At 37.8% G+C, this 6,000-nt stretch overlaps 1 long non-coding RNA gene across 1 annotated transcript; it reads right to left on the minus strand.

Annotated features, from left to right (window-relative positions):
- Positions 1 to 1,103: 1,103 nt before the first annotated feature.
- Positions 1,104 to 4,820, minus strand: LOC135262385 (uncharacterized). The gene is made up of 2 exons (XR_010332201.1): positions 2,326 to 4,820; positions 1,104 to 1,982 (listed from the first exon to the last, which is right to left on the minus strand). It is a non-coding gene; the product is annotated as an uncharacterized LOC135262385 (long non-coding RNA).
- Positions 4,821 to 6,000: the final 1,180 nt, after the last annotated feature.

The following is a 6,000-nucleotide window of genomic DNA, read 5'->3' on the forward strand; positions in this document are numbered from 1 at the left end:
GTTGTTTCCACTGAAACCCAAAATGTAGCCTATTCCCAAATCAATTTTTCCTAAGACATGTTAAACCAAAGTTGCTCATTGTTTTGGCATGACTTTCATCTTATAGCCCATTCATCTTTTGAATGCATGGGAATGTGAGGAAAACAAAATATGCTAAAGAATATGGATGTTTGTGATGTGTATCCTCTTGTTACAAGCAATTGGGTTATTGAGTCTTCCTCAGAAAAACTAAAGAGGGTTCCAGTTCTATCTTGGGAAGTGGCTCCTTTGGCAGTATCTTAACTGAAACAATTTGATGAGAAAAGACTTGTTTGGCAGTTGGCACAGGAAAATGCCAGAGGAACTGATGTGACCTAAACATGCTTTGGAGGAGGCAGTCGTGGAAGACAAGATGCAGCAGAGGGTCTAAATTTAACAATTTTCCCGGTTTCAGGCTATTGTGATCCCATAAGTGCGCCCTCCCCTTGCCCTGTTATAGACAGGAAAGACTGGAGCTTACATCAATGGGTTAAACAAAAAGATACTCTCCGTTTAACAATGACAGGAAACCTGCTTCACAATATGTAAATATCACTTGGTCTACACATTTTTCCATCCATGCTATTTGACAAATATTTCCATGTTTCTCTGCCTTTTTGTTGCTTCTTCAATACTAAGGGATGCACAGCTGGTACGAAAATGGTGTGACACAAATATAAATGTGCTTTTTCAAGAGGAACATTGAAACATGATGATCTGTCCCAATTACAAAGTCTATAGCTGACAATCCAGTAATGCAAACTACTAGTGTCTGGTGGATGCAAAGGGCATATCTGATTTGTTTGAAGCAGCACCTTAGTCTTTCTCATTAAAAGTCCATATTTTTATAGCCTTTATTTTACTGTGAAGTCATACTGATATTTTGCAAATGAGTCAAATATATTGAAGGTCAACTTATTTGTGTCAGTTTCATGGGTTGAAATGGCTAGAAACACAGGACAAATTGGAAACCAGAACAAAAAATGAACATTATAATGGCATTGCTATTGGTTTGTTCAAATAAATAGCTAGATATTGACTATTACTAAACAAGACAAAAATCATGATTGATCACAAACACCAGCTTTCATCAAATGACTTATTAGTTCATTTAATAAGTTAATGGTCACGATAAACAGTTTTCCATTCCATCCAACTTTTTAATGCACAGCTCTCATTACTAGATTAAATAAAAGCTATAATAATACTAATGAGATAAGTTATAATATGTACTCAATGTGTACACTGAGTATTGTCTACACCATGTCTTGGCCCTACAAACTCCCTGAGCCAGTCAGAGGAGGATGGACTTCCCCTGTTGAGTCTGGTTCCTCCCAAAGTTTCATCCAACACCCCATCCAAGGAGTTTTGGCACTGTTGCCTCCGGCTTGCTTTGTAGGTATTTAGGTCAAAGTATGCTGTGAAGTGTTAAAAAAAACTACTTCATAAAATAAGCTATATAAATAAAGTTTGATTGATCAATCAGCAGAATGATTGAGTGACTGATAGATTGATCTAGGTACAGAAAGTGCAGCGGCCATGTCCTGCCAAATTTACTCTGGAGACTGGAGGCTTCAGTACTGTGCTCCCCATAGATTTAGAAATAATGGGTGTTACATGTTACAGAAACCAAGAAGAAATTAAAGCAGCTTCTTTAAGATTTAGACTCTTGTTCAATATGGCTTGGCTGCCATCTTCCTCAGAGTCAATGGAATAGCCAGTCTAATAATTGCATATATGTGGTGTTCTCAGCCAACATTTTCATCAAGCGCCACTGTCCACTGTCACAGCGACACATTGATTGTTAACAGGAGCTCCTCTGGTGCAGAACATAGCTCTGACTTTCCTCATATGATTCAGCCCACTTCCTCAGCCGTACATCTCTTCCTGCTGTCGCCACTTTGTCACAGCACACATCCTGGACATTTCAGCTCTCTGGACTGAAAGGATCGGCCATTCTAGATCTGTACACATAAGCCGGACAAATGTTTCCACTTGTAGACAATCAAAACAATTTTTTTCTGTAAAATAGCATTTGTTAAATGAAACAATCAAATCTTGGATGGTTGCTTGAAAATCCTAGAAAAAGAATATAACACTGGAAAGAATTTAAAGCGGTTATTTTCCAGAAATATATGGAATATAGGTCACCATAGAAATCAGGTTGTGTTTTACTGTCCTTGGACATAATAACAGATACATGCATGCTGCTGCTTCTGGTACCAGATACATTTTGTTAGTTTTACATGTCATTTGTGAGGCAATTTTGAGCGAGACTGCTCCCAGTTGAAGCAAAAAAAAAGGTACCTGAAGTATCTCAGCCTCAAGGAAATGTCAAGGGCATATTCCTGAAAGAGAAGTCCAATTTTCCAATCAGTAAATATATATGATTTAGGCATGTTGAATTTTCTTTTCACTGACAATCCAATGTCCTTTCCAAACTTTTTTTTGTTTTAATAAAAAAAATTTTGTTTTTTGTTTTAATAAAATGTTTCTCTGGTCATATTGGTCAAATCTGCAAAAACAGGAACGACAACATTTAGAAATATGTTTAAGTATTACACAATAAAAGCCATTACCTACATAAACTGGACTATTTTGATAATGTTGTCCTGTGGGTGATGTCATGGGCTCAATTTGTTAGAACAATTGACCGCTTTGTTAACTTCCTGTGTCAGATTTGTGCCTGAGTAACTTGATACACTTTGTTGGAAAACAGGATACTGAATGAGTCTTGCTTAGTTTCGCATACAATGTAATAGTAGTGGAAGGCCATGATAGGTAGAAAAAGAAAAGACGGATCAAGCTCACCTCAGTAAATAATTATGAAAAGATAATGCTTATGTAAATGAGGAAAGGATATTCTCATTGGATTTGAGGTTAACCAAGTGCCTTTTTAAGACTGTTAAATAGCACAGTACAATGGCTCTACTTAATTTTCGCCCACATTGGACTCACAGACAGTCAAGCTACACATACTATGAGTCATCAATTAGTATGTAATACATGAAAAACAAATGACCTGTTTAAAAACGGAATTAATAATTAAAGATTAATTTAAGCATCATTTCAGACCTGTTCCGCAGTGAGGAAGCGTAGCATCTTAATTTGAACATGTAATGTCAACCTAAGACTAAACAAGGATTAACTCTCTCAAAATAACATTTGATCACTCACTGAATGGCATTAAGTCACATCCCATTAAATGACAAAATATTTTTTTTAAATGACTCCCATGAGCCAAAGTACATGATTCTAAACATATTTCAAAAATTTGCTTTAAATCATGTACACTCACATGAGAGTAAGATTCTAATTATTCTGTGGGCTTAGAAGGAGTTATTTCATTCTACATTTCACCTCGTTCCAGATATTTGTTGATTCTCTGATGACATTTTCACGCTAAAGAACTAGTTCTCAGCAAGCCGTGTCCTGTATGGTGATGCATGCATAGCCAGCCATAGTGTCACTCCAGTAGTGTTAAAGCCAGCATTTTGTTACAGGCTTTACCGCAAGTGTAAATATTTGGCCGCTCAAAAGTGAACAGAAGCTGGCAATAAACCCTTCCAAACTGATGGAGGACATTGCGGAAACAAAATCAATCCAATACCTGATTAAGCCACAGAGAAGATGACTTAGGGCTGCGTTAGGGAGAAAGATTGTGCCTGAGCACATACTATAGCTAAACAAGTGTGGGTCACCAGATAAGATAAGATGTCACCTGAAGATAGGTTAATATAAAGTATTGTATGCATGTCAAGGACACACACTTGAGTCAAATTAAACATTTTAACTCCATATTTGGACATATGTTAGGCTACATTACATTAATTTATTTTACATTTTAATGAAGGGGGATGCATCGCAGAGAATGTATTCATTGGTTGTGGTTCTTGGGCCCAGAGAGCCCATAAGAGCATCTTAGATCCTTTGGGTCAAATGCAAGCTTTTTTGTTCTTTGGTCCATCTGGGTAATGGCTGGCTGTGAATTAGATCCCTTCTGTAAATGTGCAGTTCAGTGAAGCTGTTCAACAGCCTCTGAGGTAGTTTAAATATGAGCCCAGATTTCACAGTCCCCAGTCAAGCAACCTCTCAGACTAAGGGAAGGAGGAAGCTCCAGTCTCGCTCCTTGACACAACTCATTACAAAGATGTTTGGTCTAATGCCCATGTGATAAATAGTATTTCCAGTTGCTTTATGCCAAAGAAATCGCCCCAGTTAAGCTCTTGCCTTATAAGCCATCCCAGCTCAAGCAGGCATTCATCCATGGAATTAAGATAGAGTAACCAGAACATTCCTGGCATACTCTCCAGCTGCAATTTGCATTTTTCTCATAGCCATCCGTGTACTTCGACTTCCATATGTAAATACATCATACATTTGCATCACAGTTTAGGTCTTCAGCATCTTGCAGTTATATATGAACTTAGATTGCCCTTGCAGTGGTGGTAAAAAAAAAAAAAATTAAAAAACTAAAAAAAATTTTTAAAAAACATATTTACCTGCATTGCATTCTCAGATTGCTAGTAGAGACAAGACACTTGTCATTCTTTCATAAACTGAAAACTCATAAGCTGAAAATGGAGGGACTCGACACAAGAATAGCTGTTTCTGTAAAATGTTAAAACATACGCATGCAAATACCATGAAATAAAAGCTGTTTTGTTTTTGTCTCGGATACATTGTTTGATCTTAAATCCAAATGCCTTAAGTGAACAGCAGAAAAATTACAAATTTCACTCTACCGTTATCATACTTTTGGAGGACATTGTACCGTTTACCTTTTGTTCAGCTTGCTTTTTAAGGCAAAAGGCTTCTATGCCTGCAAAGATGAATATCCCTGCTAAGTCTGTACATGCTGTATGTATGCGCATAGCTTTTTAAATCAAATTAATTGTTTATTAATTATTTGACACATATGGGAGGAATGTTCCTCGGGTGCAGTGACCTTTCACATCCCTGAATTGGAGAGCGGCTGTGTTTCGATCATATTTGCACTGGCTTTTACAGTCTTCAGCCAAGAGGGACTCTGTGCTCATCTGCCTGAATGAGCAATGCCCCTTCCTGGGATCTGTTCTATTCATATCTACTGGGGCAAGCAGGACCGGTTGAACAATCAAATGTTGATGGCTCCTTGGCCAGGGTTAGAATTAGACCGAGGCTGGAGAGCAGAGTTACATAGTGGGTGGGTGGAATGCTGTCTGTGGAAGCCTAATGCTGTTGAGTTATATTTGTGCATTGGCATGAGGGGGAGATTCACAGCTCTCTAACTTCTCTCTGAACCTTCAGCATGGTCAAGGGCAGTGATACTAAAATCTGGCCCACGAGGCCAGTAGTACGGCTGGTTTTCTTTTCTACCTGATAGTTAATTGAATGAGCAATGTGACTGACTGGCCAGAGATTTAACTCATCTGGTTTTCCAGGTTTAACTCAGTCCTGATTTATATGTGAAGAATGAAAACCAGCAGTACTACTGGCTTCGAGGATCAGATTTGAGTATTTCATGGTCTATGGTCTTTTTATCTGATTTTGTGTACAAAAAGGTCATGTAATAAAGATAATTTTGGATATGGTTCTGTGAACAATAATTGTGAAAGTTTAGTTCTAACTTGGCATATTTTTTATATTTGGTATGCAGACATATTTAAAATACAGATGTATAGAGAGTTTATGTAAGCAACTTTTTTATGTTAAAAAAGTTTATCAGGGGAGCAGAGATGGTGCTGAAATCAATCTTTCTTTCCTTCAAATGCCAGAGGAGGTTGGGAACTGTATCAGAGAAAATCTGAAAACAGGAAAATCCGCTACAATAAACAGGATCAAAGGAACTGATCCTTGCTTCTGCCAGAGACCCACTTCCGCCTCGATGTAAAAGAGGAAATGACAGATTTTTTAGGAATTTTGTTTAAGAAGGACAGCTTCACTGTCAGCCTCGCTACAGGACTATAAATTTTCTGGGACACCCCTTTATCAGTGTCTGTT

Source organism: Anguilla rostrata, chromosome 9 (genome assembly GCF_018555375.3).
Source record: "Anguilla rostrata isolate EN2019 chromosome 9, ASM1855537v3, whole genome shotgun sequence".
Classification (NCBI taxonomy): Eukaryota; Metazoa; Chordata; class Actinopteri; order Anguilliformes; family Anguillidae; genus Anguilla; species Anguilla rostrata.